At 33.5% G+C, this 12,994-nt stretch overlaps 1 long non-coding RNA gene across 1 annotated transcript; it reads left to right on the top strand.

The window, feature by feature from the left end:
• Positions 1–471: 471 nt before the first annotated feature.
• On the top strand, positions 472–11,751 carry LOC121243981. Its single transcript, XR_005936358.1, has 3 exons — positions 472–621; positions 8,245–8,247; positions 11,741–11,751. It is a non-coding gene; the product is annotated as an uncharacterized LOC121243981 (long non-coding RNA).
• The last annotated feature ends 1,243 nt before the right edge of the window (positions 11,752–12,994 follow it).

Raw genomic sequence — 12,994 nt, 5'->3', positions numbered from 1 at the left:
AAGAAAAGAAAAGGGAATGCCAAGTGATAGGGATATTGGCTATGATATTTATTTATTTATTCATTTTTATTTTATTTTATGAATAGCGTCGTTGATGATAATTTGATATTTGAAGCTTTTATCTTTAGAAATATGTTGTTTTCTGTCAGGGAAGGTTGAGAATTTTAAAGAAGATGAATATCATCCTTAATTATATGCATGCAGCAGCCGGAATGTCGCTTTTCAATGCAGACTTTGTGGATCCAATGGTGTTGTTTCTTTAACTTGAAGTCAGTGGGGACAGAGGACCCTTCATTCCGAAATAAAACATAATTTAATTATAGTTTTTTTTTTCCGCAAATAGAACTTCATTTCCTGAAAATAAACTGAGTTGTAGTTTAATTATAGTTGCTTGTTTTATTATGTCTTCTTTATTTTCAAATCTCGCTATGTACTAGAGAATGCAAAAAAAAAAAAAAAAAAAAAAAAAAAAAAAAAGTTTGACATTGTATTGATTTGATATTATAACTCATGAAGTATTGTAGTTCGCAACTCCGATGGTGCCAACAAATAAACTTGAATTATGATCTTCTGATTATAATTTGACCATTTGATCTCCTTTTGATTATGAGTCTTATAATAGTACTGTGCTTTTCATGATTTTGGTTTGTACATTATATAACAGCAGCAATTTGCAGCCCCTAGTCTCTTGAGTTTTTCTTCAACTTATACTTTTTCTTCTTTCTTTTTAGCATCAACTATAGTCTATAAGTGTATTAAATTCCTGTACTAACTCTGCTTCAAATTACAGTATAAATTTGGTTTTAGGTCATGCTTCCATAAAGAGAATGAGGATATTATCATAGGCCTGCCATGGATATGGTTGTGCAAATCTCTATTGCTGGATAGCAATCATTCCTATTGCTGTAAGTTCTCTTTTTTATTTTTTATTTGTAGCTTTCACAATTACTTCTAGGTTGATTGAATACGCGTGTACATTCTAAGGTGGTACAATAGATGTGTATTCCCAAATGAAAAAAAAGCATGAAAAGTCAACATCACATAGCTCTGAGTTCCCCTCATATAAATGTTTTGTTATCTGGTTTTACATGTTTGTGTGCAGCTTGTTCTTCTGGTGGGTAGAAAGCTACAGCATGTTATTGCAACATTGGCATTAGAGAATGCAGGAATAACTGGATTCTTCACAGGAGCAAAGCTAAGGCCTCAAGATGATCTTTTCTGGTTTAAGAACCCATCTATTTATTGTTGTCCTCGATCCATTTTATTCTGTTCCAGGTTGGAAAAAGTATGACACATCTGCAGATAGTTGCAAATCTGTTTTCATGTTCTTTCTTAAATTTCTATGGACTGACTTTCAATCGAGAAAGTAAAATTGATTTGCATGTTCTTTGTTTTAACTCTTTGTAGAATGCATTTGAATTGGCTTCATTCTTTTGGTTCTGGGTACTCTCTTTTCTTCCTTGACTAGGCTTATTGAATATTGATACTTATTTCTACTCTTTTTAATATTGAGAAGATATTCTCTTTTTAATCTTTTCTGCTTAGTGTATTTATAATGTATTGTAACAAATTTTTGTGTTCAATTAGGCTATGAAAGCCATACACTTTCACTAGTATTTATGGTGGGCAGAGTGTTCTAGCATATATGCTTCTTTGAGTTTTTATAGTATTAGCAAGTAAATATGTTCTAGCAAATATGTTCTATGGCATTGAATTTTGTTCTTCTCCAAAAACTGTTTCTTCTCCAGACTTGCTTCCAATTGGGATTTTTTTAAGACATTGTAACTTGTCTTTTTACTCTAAATTATGTTATTTATGGCTCTGTTTTAGTACCCTTTAAACTTTAAAATACATATTCCTGGAGCAAATTTAGTTCACATGGTCAGAGAGTAATTTCTGGTCCTCTAAAAGCACTAGGGGATAGACAATAGAAAGATAAGTTATCTATTTTGGTTTTTGGCGCATTAATTCTTTTGCATGACGTTCTCTTCATTGTGCTATTTGTGTGTGTGTGTGTGTGTGTGTAGCTTATAAATCAGAGGGTTAAAATTAAGTAAGGCATGTAAGCTGGTTGGGTTTTTGTGTTCCCTTCAGACAAGCATATAGACCACTATGACCAGTTCTTAGAGAGATTCAGATTGAGGAACAACTCAAATAACCCTAGTAGAGAAGTAAATAAAATCAGATGTTAAATACTAAGTAACCATGCCAAAAAGTTTAAGGAATTGATTGAGGAACTGTTTTAGGTTGTAATGTGGTTTTTCATTATCCATAAGCATCCTAGAACAAATCGATGTGATGTGCTAAGCAAAATTTTTTGTTGGCCGGAATTAGTTGTGCAATGGCATTCTCTAGTATTGTCCATGGTTTTGGTGAGTGAAGCTTTGCGTAATTGTTTGTGTATTTAGTATATTTTTCATGTGGGCATTTCACTTGTTGATGGTAGTCATACATAATGGTTATTAGATAGAGAAATCCCAGAAACTACCATGAATCTTGTCAGTTGGCAGTAGGTGAATAAATTGTTCTGTGGTAGTTTATCCTCTTGTAGTTTTCTCCATAGCAGTTGGTAATTTAAATAATTTAGAAGGTTGTAAGTTGTGTCATTCTATAAACTTTATTTAGAGATGTAGCTTTTAAATTCAGAAATTCTTAAAACTTGAGCTACTGCCTGCAGTAGGATAGATGAGAGCAGAATATCAAAGAAAATACCTGATTTTGTTGGGAATTGGATCAATCTTACAAGACTATGAGTCTTGTACTTCCATTCCTTCTTTCTGCCATCTTTCCCTTCTTGGAGTCATAAAAGTTTAGTTTTTTTTCTGTCCTATCTGAGGATATTTTTTTGGCAGTGATATGCGAGGCACATACATGGAAGGCCCCATTCCTTCTAACATATCCAGGTTGGCGAACTTAGAAGAATTGTGAGTATATATTCCTTTCCCAATCATTAATTGAGTAAAAATGTGAAATTTGAAGGATGGTACATCTGATTTGTACTGATCTGTCATGTTTATCAGGAGGATATCTAATTTGAAAGGATCAAGTATTGGATTCCCTCATTTGCAGGATCTGAAAAAGTTAAGATATTTGTGTTATATATAAATGCTCAAACTTTTAAGCAAACATTAATCGTATCATAATAAGCTGTGCCTTTTGTTTTTGTTTTGTTTCTTAAATTTATTGAATTGTTTCTCTTATTTCTGTGCTCTTAGGCTGCTTAGGAATTGCTTAATCACTTCTTCAATCCCAGCTTATATTAGAGAGTTGACAGAATTGAAGATGTTGTAAGTTGCTTAAAATGAACTAATTATGTTGTATTGACTTCTCCACATTTCATGCCATAGAGTCTCCATGAGTTCCAAGCACCTCCAAAATATAAGCATCCTAGAACAAAATTTGTCTTTGATATTGTATATTGCAGTTGCAGTTAGCATGTAATGGTCTTAGCTATAGAGGTTTAGATCAATAGGTCTTGTAGAGCATACTAATTCTAAAAGCAAGATCACACAAGGGGATTAGGGTAAATACTAAATAGTGTATGTTGGAGAGAACAACTATCAAGCAAAATGCTTTCTCTGGTTGGTTAGAAACTGTATATTGTAAAACACAGTCGATGCTAATTTTGGTCATATTAGTAGCTCATACTTTGGATCTTTTTTGAGTATGTAAAAAGAATATTAGTGTAATCCATAGTGTAAGGTAAAATTGTGAAGCCTGCAAAACTTGGATGTGAATAATATTTTTTCTGTATTATGTTTTGTGCATTTTTTTTATTTTCTGAAACACCTTTTCCGGCAAGTAAAATTCACAAGAAATAATTTTTTACAGATACATATTTGCAGGGACATTAAATCGCCGCAAATACTCTTTTGTGGCAAAACTTGCCCACTGGCAATACTAATGACGATGATAATTTAAAATCGTTGGAAAAAATAATGAGTTATTTGCGGCGATTTATTAACTTTTTCTAACAATACATATCGCCGGAAATAACTTTTCTCCACAATTTTAATTGTAAATGAGAAGATCATTTCCGTTGATTTTTTGAACATTTGCGACAGACTTAAAATCAATGGAAATAGTAGTTTTTTGTGACGATTTTTGCTTATCGTTGAAATTGATCAAAAACGGCTTTAGGATTTTGGTGAACCTGCAACAATTTATAAATCACCAAAAATGATCAAATGCAGCGATTATTATAGGTATTTGCGATGATTTTGAACGCTGGAAATGACCTGATTTCTTGTGGTGAGTTCTTTAATTTGAGGGTATTTCACCTTATCGATAATCTAAAAAATTTTAAAAAAACTATTTATGAAAGGTGATTATTATATTCTGAGAATGAACAATTAGCAATATATATATTATTATATTCTGAGAATGAAGAGAAAAATAATATGAAAATGATATGGTGGTAAGATGGGTCTCTCAAGCCGTCAACTTCATATCTACAAGCTAGTATTATTAAGAGATCTTCTCTGAATTATATATAATACTGGCATAATTAAAATCTATTCTCTCTCTCTCTAAAAACCCAAACCCTCCCTCTCTAAAACCCTCTTGTCCGGATCCAGTTGGGGGGAAGGGAAGCTTTGGCTCATTTTTCCTCTTCTTCTCCTCCCTCTCCTCGCTGGCCTTTCGTCTCCGGTGGTTTTTGTTTTGGTTTTTTTGGTTTTTGCAGATTTCGGCCGAATAAGGGAGGGTAGATGGCTCGAGCTTCTCCGGTGACCAACGACCGACACGCACACCACCAGGAGAAGTCTCACCCGCCGATCTTGCCGTCGACCTAATTGGGTGCCATTCGGAGCTGTGCGTTGCGCCGACGAGCGGCTTCAAAGGAAACTCGTGGGTCCCTCAACCACCGTGATTCATCTTCTGTCAACGCCATGCATGGCAGCTCAGGGCCCAGTGACTCCGGCAACGTCTTGACTGACTGATCGACTCCTTCCCAGTGTGGTGCGTCTCTTGCACGTGCCACCGACTGCCTTCTCTTTTGTGTTTCCCAATTCTGTTTAGTTGGTATTGTTTGGCGGTTTCCGACTTTATGTCGGTGTGTTTTTGTTGGTATTTGTTTGTTGGTTTTTTTAGAAAAATAAAGTGAAATAGGCTATTGGGCTTATGTCCATAGTAGTGTTGGTTCCTCCCTCCTCCGGTTAGGAGGGTGACTGTAGTGTTTACTTCTCCTCTTTTGGAGGAAGGAGTTTGGTTACGGGTTAGTTCTACCTCTGTTTTATACAGAGAATCAGAGATTAATACTCTCTCTTTTGAGAGTTTTTGAAGTTTAGACAATGCCGTCGCAAAGATATTTGTGTACGGAGAGCTTACAATAGGAATTTAGTTTAGTTTGTAATTTTGAGTCACAGATGTAACTTCCTTATGGAATGAAATGATGTCTATTTCCTATCAAAATAAATAAAAAAAAAAATAATCTATTCAAATTATCCTTTAACCTTGTCCAATACTTATGTCTGTAGTCCTCAACCATCGAGATTTTTGGACCATAATACACACACACACACATACATATATATATGTATGTATGTATGGTTATCATAGTGGAATATTGTACATAACTTATGATACAAATTAATGAGCAAACAAGAGAAGCTTGCCTTGTCAAATTTGAAGACTAACATTCAAAAAGCATGGAAGAGCTTAATTAGGGTTGGCAATGACAACTTTGAAACGGAAAAAATACACAAGTCCACGATAAAGAGTTCATTGGATAACTAATAGTAGATGTTCAGTTAAATTATAGATATACAGAAAGTTCATTCAACATTTATCGTCATTAATCAAAAGTACTCCTTTTTTATAGGAAACTTATATATATATATATATATATTTATTTATTGGGAGACAGAAATAGTTATGCTTCAGCCTAGCTAATGAATTGAGGTCAGTACTGAAATGTTGGATTTGACTGATCTTACATTAATTAGAACTTAAATACTGAAAATATAAGCGCTAATCAAGCATTTATGGGTTGAAAATCTCAGGCAAGGAAGAAATACACTAAAAGAAGTTAATTCAGACTTTTAAAAGGAAAAAAACTTTACAAGGTAAGTTGAATTCTATCACTTCAAAAAAGAAAACATATCTTTATAAAATAAGGATATCTCTACAAATGAAGGGGGCTCTCTCCATGCACTCTCCGTCAATTCTCTATATACACTCTTCCCCAATTCTCTAGATGCACTTTTCTGAGACTAAATTCTCTCATTGTATTGAGCGATATATGAGACCATGAGATATTATAAAATCATCACATGTTATAGTGGATTTTGCCCCCAACCCGTGGAAATAGGTTTTTATGCTGAAGCATATAAATTATGTGTCTCCCTTTATTTATTTCTATCTGATTATTTATTATTATTTGATGGATGAGTGCAAAGAGTATCGTATCGAATCTCAAATCATATGGGTCAGAAATTACTCTTTCTCCCTTTCTGATATGTTGTGCAATATTTGACATTAACACCAAGCTTTACAATTACTCATAGCTGTTACAAATGTTCGAATGTATCAAATAAACATGTACACAAAAGCTACATGTACCAAATTAGAGATATTATAGACATGATTTTTAATTTCATTGCTATATAATAGAGAGAATTTGTATAATTTTAGGTATACAAATCCAACAATACATATTTCCTTTGAAAAAATTAAATCGTTTTAGTGATTTACATAGCTATCACACTGTATCTGGCATTGACGAACGCTTGGGAATAGAAAAAAAAAAGAAGCACAAATACATGACTTTTGTGCTGTGTTTAGAAGATAAACTCAATTCAACTCAGCTTAAACTAATCATTGATGAGATTTACTAATTTTTTAATTTTTTATAAAAAAAAAATTAAACTCATTTCAACCTATTTTTTACATTTCAACCTAAAAAATAAAACTCAACTCAACTTAATAAAATTAAACTTATCTCAATAAAATGTATACAATACTATTATTTATAATTTAACTCCACTTAACTTATCTCCACGTCGAAATGCAGCCTTGGAGTTTGAGCTTTTTGCATATGGTGTTGAATGCTAGTTATGTTCCCACAAAAAGCGACAAAAAGGTCTAAGTTCGCATGCGCTAAACACAAAGAAAAAGCTTGCGCCAAAGAAACAATAGAGGCTAGGGCCGGTTTGGATATAAAAAATATTTTATTTTATTATTATAATTTTTTTAAATTTTTATATAAAATATAATAAATAATTTAATATTTTTAAATCTCAAAATAATAATAATATTCTAATAATATTTTATCCAATCTTCAACTTTCATCTCAACTCATCTCATCTCAACTCACTATCCAAATGACACCAAGTAGAATTGCATTTAGAAATGTTTGGTGAATGAGATAGGATGAGAATTATGTGAATAGTAATGAAATAATTTGTTAATATTAGTAAAATTATTTGAGTTAAGATATTTTATTGGGTTTTGAAAAATGAGAGAAAAAAGTTTGAATAAAAATATTATAAAGTTTAAATATTGTTAAAATTTTATTGTTTAATATTATTTTTCTTTTAGAATTTGAAAAAAATGTATTGCTTTTTATATTTTCTTTAAAAGTTTGAAAAAATTATAATGATTAAAAAAAATTTAAAATTTGAAAATGAAAAGTGTTTGTATGTAATGTTTGGAGAGTGAATAATAGTAAATTTTTTAAATGAGATAAGATAATTTGTTATTTCAAATAAGCCTCGAAGCTCTACTGTGGGGAAATACAAAAGAGAGAGAGAAATTAAAAATATTTTACATATGTGAACAATGTGCTCCAAAAGTAACGACATCACGGTAATAAGCTAGAAAATGAACATGAATAGAAGGAGCTCATGTTTGAGCAAATGTTTTCATATTTTACAGATAATTATATTTTACATCCTCCACTGGGATGCTCTTAGCTATGATTTGGTTGTTTCTGTAGTTTATCTTAGGATTTATCAGGACATTTGGAGTATCTTATAATTCTGTAAATAGTAATGAAATAATTTAAATTAAGATGTTTTATTAAGTTTTGAAAAATGAAAAAAATTTAAATAAACATATTATAAGATTCAAAATTGTTTTAATATTATTTTTATTTTGAAATTTAAAAAATTGTATTGACTTTTGTATTTTGTTGAGTTTTGTTAAAATTATATTGATTTTTGTATTTAAAATTTTTGAATAATGTGTAACTAATAATTAGATAAAAAAATTAAAATTTTAATATTAAAAAATATTTTATGTTAGAATGTATTTGGATTGAGTTCTGCTACACCTATCGAACTGGACACATGCTTCCCTAAATGCCTTTTTTTGTTTTCACACAATTTCTTTGTACCTTTAAATATATATTTTTTAAATTTAGAATATTATTGAAAAATATTTTTTTAATTATTAAGTAAAAAATAATAATAATAAGTCGGATCCATTGTCGATAGCATCCATCGGGATGCATAGCATTTTTCATTTGAAAATGAAATTATACAGTAACTCCGAACGTACCAGTCAATTTAAAGATTTCTCACATAAAAAAAAAAAAAAAAAAAAAAAAATTAAAGATCGCTAGTTGACATTTGATATACCCGAGAATTGGTACAATGGTTCTGCAGCCTGCTTGGATGGGACTTGTTTTATGTGATTTTAATGTTTAGTGAAAAAACTTATCAACTTAAATCATCTCATAAAATAGGTTTAATAATAGATGATTACTTATTCCTTATAAATATTTTTAAGACCTTATCCATTAAAAGAAATTAAGATACAAAAATTGAAAAGTATGTTTTGGCAGCATACCAAAATAGTATTATATTGAACTGTATATATAATAGTTTACAAGTCAGACCACATCAGTAGCAGTAGCCGAAAGTTTAGGAAACTATTCAAAATACTAACAAACTTGCTATCCTCTAGATTTACATGATAGATTACAACAAACTAGGATCAGGTTCTAATAGATTAGGATTATCTTCTACAGGTACAGAGGGATTTTCGGCAATATCCTTAACACCTTCCCGCAAATTGGAGGGTAGGGAACATACCAACAATTTGTCACGTAAATAACAGAATCGATCGGCTGTGTGTCCTTTAGTGAAGATGTCGGCAATTTGATTGCTAGTATTGACGTAACGAACAATGATATCCTTATTGACTACCTTTTCTCGAACAAAATGGTAATCAATCTCAATGTGTTTTGTTCTAGCATGAAAAATAGGATTAGATGCTAGTGATATAACATTAAGATTATCACACCAAACTGTAAGAGGAGAAGGTAAAAATATGCGCAATTCATGAAGAAGCATTCGAATCCAGTACACTTTTGTAGTTGTTAAGGCCAAACTCCTATATTCCGCTTCAGTGCTAGATCGAGAAACCACAGGCTGCTTCTTGGAAGACCAAGAAATTAAGCATTTCCCAAGAAAAATCCCATAGCCACTAGAGGACCTCCGATCATTCGGATTACCTGCCCAGTCTACATCATAGAAAGCATGTAGAGCAATAGTACTTGGCTGATAATATAGACAAAAATTAGCAATGAGCTTCGAATAACGAAGAACTCTCTTGGCGGGCGTCCAATGTGTACTAGTTGGAGCCTGCATATGTTGACACAACTAATTTATAGAATAGGCAATATTAGGTCGTGTAATAGTAACATACTGTAAGACACTGATTATATGCCGATATTCAGAGGGGTTATCCAATAGGTCACCATCAAACTTGGACATTTTGCTACCAGAAATGCAAGGAGCCTTGTAAGGTCGAGCACCAACCATATTGGCATGATCAAGTAAATCGGCAATATATTTAGATTGCTGCAAATGCAGGCTAGTAGCATCACGTGCAGCCTCTATCCTAAAAAAATAACTCAAGTCACCTAAATCCTTCATCACAAACTCAGTCTTCAATTGTGAAATAATAGAGAAAATTGTAGAATCATCATTGCCAGTGACAATGATATCATCAACATAAATTAGAATAAAAATATGCAATTTATCTCTGTGAAGGGTGAAGAGAGAGTACTCAAAAGGCAAACTAGAAAATCTAAGATCAAAAAGTACCTGTGAGAGATGAGTGAACCAAGCTCGTGGTGCCTGCTTAAGACCATAAAGAGAGCGATCTAATCAACGGATAAACTCAGGATGCTCAACACTTATAAATCCTTTCGGTTGCTCCATATAAACTTCTTTATCAAGGTACCCTTGAAGAAAAGCGTTGGAGATATCTAGCTGCTATGTAGTCTAATGAAATTGTACAGCCAAAGCAAGAATAATGTGAACCGTTGCCAGTTTAATAACCAGGCTAAAAGTCTCAAAATAGTCAATACTAGGCCTCTGATCAAACCCTCTGGATACCAATCTCTCCTTGTAACGAGCAACAAAACCATCAGGTTTCTGTTTGATCTTGTAAACCCATTTGTTGCGGACAATGTGATGAGCAGATGGCCGTGGACAAAGTGACCACGTGCCGTTGTCCAATAATGCTTTAAACTCATATTCCATTGCTGCATGCCACTCAGGTTTAGAGACTGCCTGTGTGAATGTTTTAGGCTCAGGAGGAATGACATTAGAATGAAACAATTTAAGAGGATGTCGGGATGAATAATGAGTGACATAGTCAGGAAATTGTCAAGGGCGTGAGTGATCAGTTTGTGATCGTGTGATAATATGAGAGGTAGATGAGGTAGTAGGAGCTGAGATAGGTAAGAGATCAGGAATATTTGAATTCGAATCTGGAATTGTGTTGTATAGTTTTGTAAAGGGTGTATCATTATTCAAAATTGGGGTTGGTAATCGATTTATTAAATACACAGCAGTGAGAAAGGATTCGACCCAAAATTTCTTAGCAAGACCAGATTGAGCAAGTAATGTTAAGCCTATTTCAACTATGTGGCGATGTTTTCGTTCGGCTGTCCCATTTTGTTGAGACGTATGTGGACAGGTGCGCCTATGAAAGATACCATTGTCACTAAGATATTTAGTAAAATTTGAAGAAATGTATTCACCACCATTACCAGTTTGTAACTGTTTAATGGAGCATGAAAATTGTTTTTTTATAAGGAGGCGAAATTGAATGAAAGAACTAAAGACATTAGATTTCTTTGCAATTGGATACAACCATGTATAACGACTGAAATCGTCTATAAATGTAACATAAAATTTAAAACCAAAATTGGAAGAAAGAGGTGCAACCCAAACATCAGAGTGTACTAACTCTAAAAGACTCAATGTCTCACGATGGGAAGAAGAAAAAGGTAATTGTTTTGATTTGCCAAGTTGGCAAGATTCACAAACAACACCCTTCCTCATCGAACCATCAAGAGGTAAATCATAATTTCTCAAAACATGACCTAGGACAAACTCAGACGGATGATCTAAACGACTATGCAAAAGAGTGCTAGATACCTTGATTCCCATGAAAGCAATTAACCCTCTGCGCTTATTATGCGACAAGTTGGTCAGATTGATAGGATAAAGTCCATTTTCACTTGGACCCTGAAGGAGTGTGATTCTCGTCTGATTGTCCTGAATAGAATAAGCATTATGAGTTAGGTGAAAAGTAACATTATTATCAAGACAAAATTTGTTGATAGAGAGTAAGTTGGTGGCTGCTTGAGGACAGTGAATGATATGATCAAGAAGAAATTGATTGTTATTGGAATGAACAATAGATGAACCAGTATGTTTGATGGACAAACTTGCACCATTACCTACACCAACAGTCTCATTACCATCAAACTTGCACTTAGAATCAATGTTTTCTGCATTATTGGTCACGTGCGCATTGGCACCACTATCTGCAAGCCACTGGTTGTTAAGAAATTTAAAGTTTATATCAGCCAGCACTGCAGCAAGGTCGGCAGGGGGATGTAGTCCTTGAAAGGAGAAATCCATACGTGCATTAAAAGTTGATGAACCAGCCTTCGAAGACCCATGAGCTACGGGCTTTAAGGGTTGGTTTGGTCGAGTAGAACCAGTAGAACTTGTAGTGGGAGATGTTGTGAAGGGCAGCTTGCGCTTCACAAGCTAAAACTTCTGATTGGTGTAGAGGGAAAATGAGGAAGTCTCTGAAGCAGCATGCACTTGAGTATGTCAGTTCAACATGATCTCATGATTCAGCAACTCTGACCTGAAATCAAAGAAAGGCATAGAGGCCTCTCTAGTGTGAAAAGAGTAGGAAGTTATAAATTGAGTGTAACTAGGATTAAGTCCACCTATGAGGAATGAAATGAGGTCATCATCATCCACAGGTTTTCTAGTAGCAGACAGTTGATCAACCAAAAATTTGGCTTCAGATAAATATAAGGTACACGTCATATAGCCTTGCTGGAGGTTCTGTAGTTGACGTTTTAGATGGGAGATCCTAGATTTTGATTGAGAGGCATAGCGAGCAGTAAGAGACTGACTGCCAGGCTAAAAAGGATGTGTGCAGACCATAGAGAGATGCAACTAGAGAAGGAGAAATAGAGGATATAATCCAACTGAGGAGAAGTTGGTCACGGTTCTGCCAACGAGTATAGGCTGGATTAATATTCCCATTTTCCTTAGCAGTGTCATTAAGAAATATAGGAGGACAAATGGAGAAGCCATCAATAAAACCAAGGAGATTGTGGCTTTTGAGAATAGGCTTGAATTGTGAAGTCTACACTAGGTAGTTTGTCTCATCAAGTTTGATGGAGACAAGTTGCGTGGGGTTGGGAAGAACAAAACTGGATGAGGAGGAGGAACTAAACTCAGCCATGATGAGTAACGCGGAAGCAAGATCTGAACAAAAAAAATAGTGTAAGCTGTTGGCTCATGATACCATGAAAGAAAGTAAGATACGAAAATGGAAAAGTATGTTTTGGCAGCATACCAAAACAGTGTTATATTGAACTGTATATATAATAGTTTACAAGTCAGGCCACATTAGTAACAGTAGCCGAAAGTTGAGGAAACTATTCAAAATACTAACAAACTTGCTATCCTCCAGGTTTACATGATAGATTATAACATACTAGGAT

This window comes from Juglans microcarpa x Juglans regia, chromosome 8S (assembly GCF_004785595.1).
Source record: "Juglans microcarpa x Juglans regia isolate MS1-56 chromosome 8S, Jm3101_v1.0, whole genome shotgun sequence".
Lineage (NCBI taxonomy): Eukaryota > Viridiplantae > Streptophyta > Magnoliopsida > Fagales > Juglandaceae > Juglans > Juglans microcarpa x Juglans regia.
Note: the sequence above shows the minus strand (reverse complement) of the source record. Positions and strands in the feature narration are given on the sequence as shown.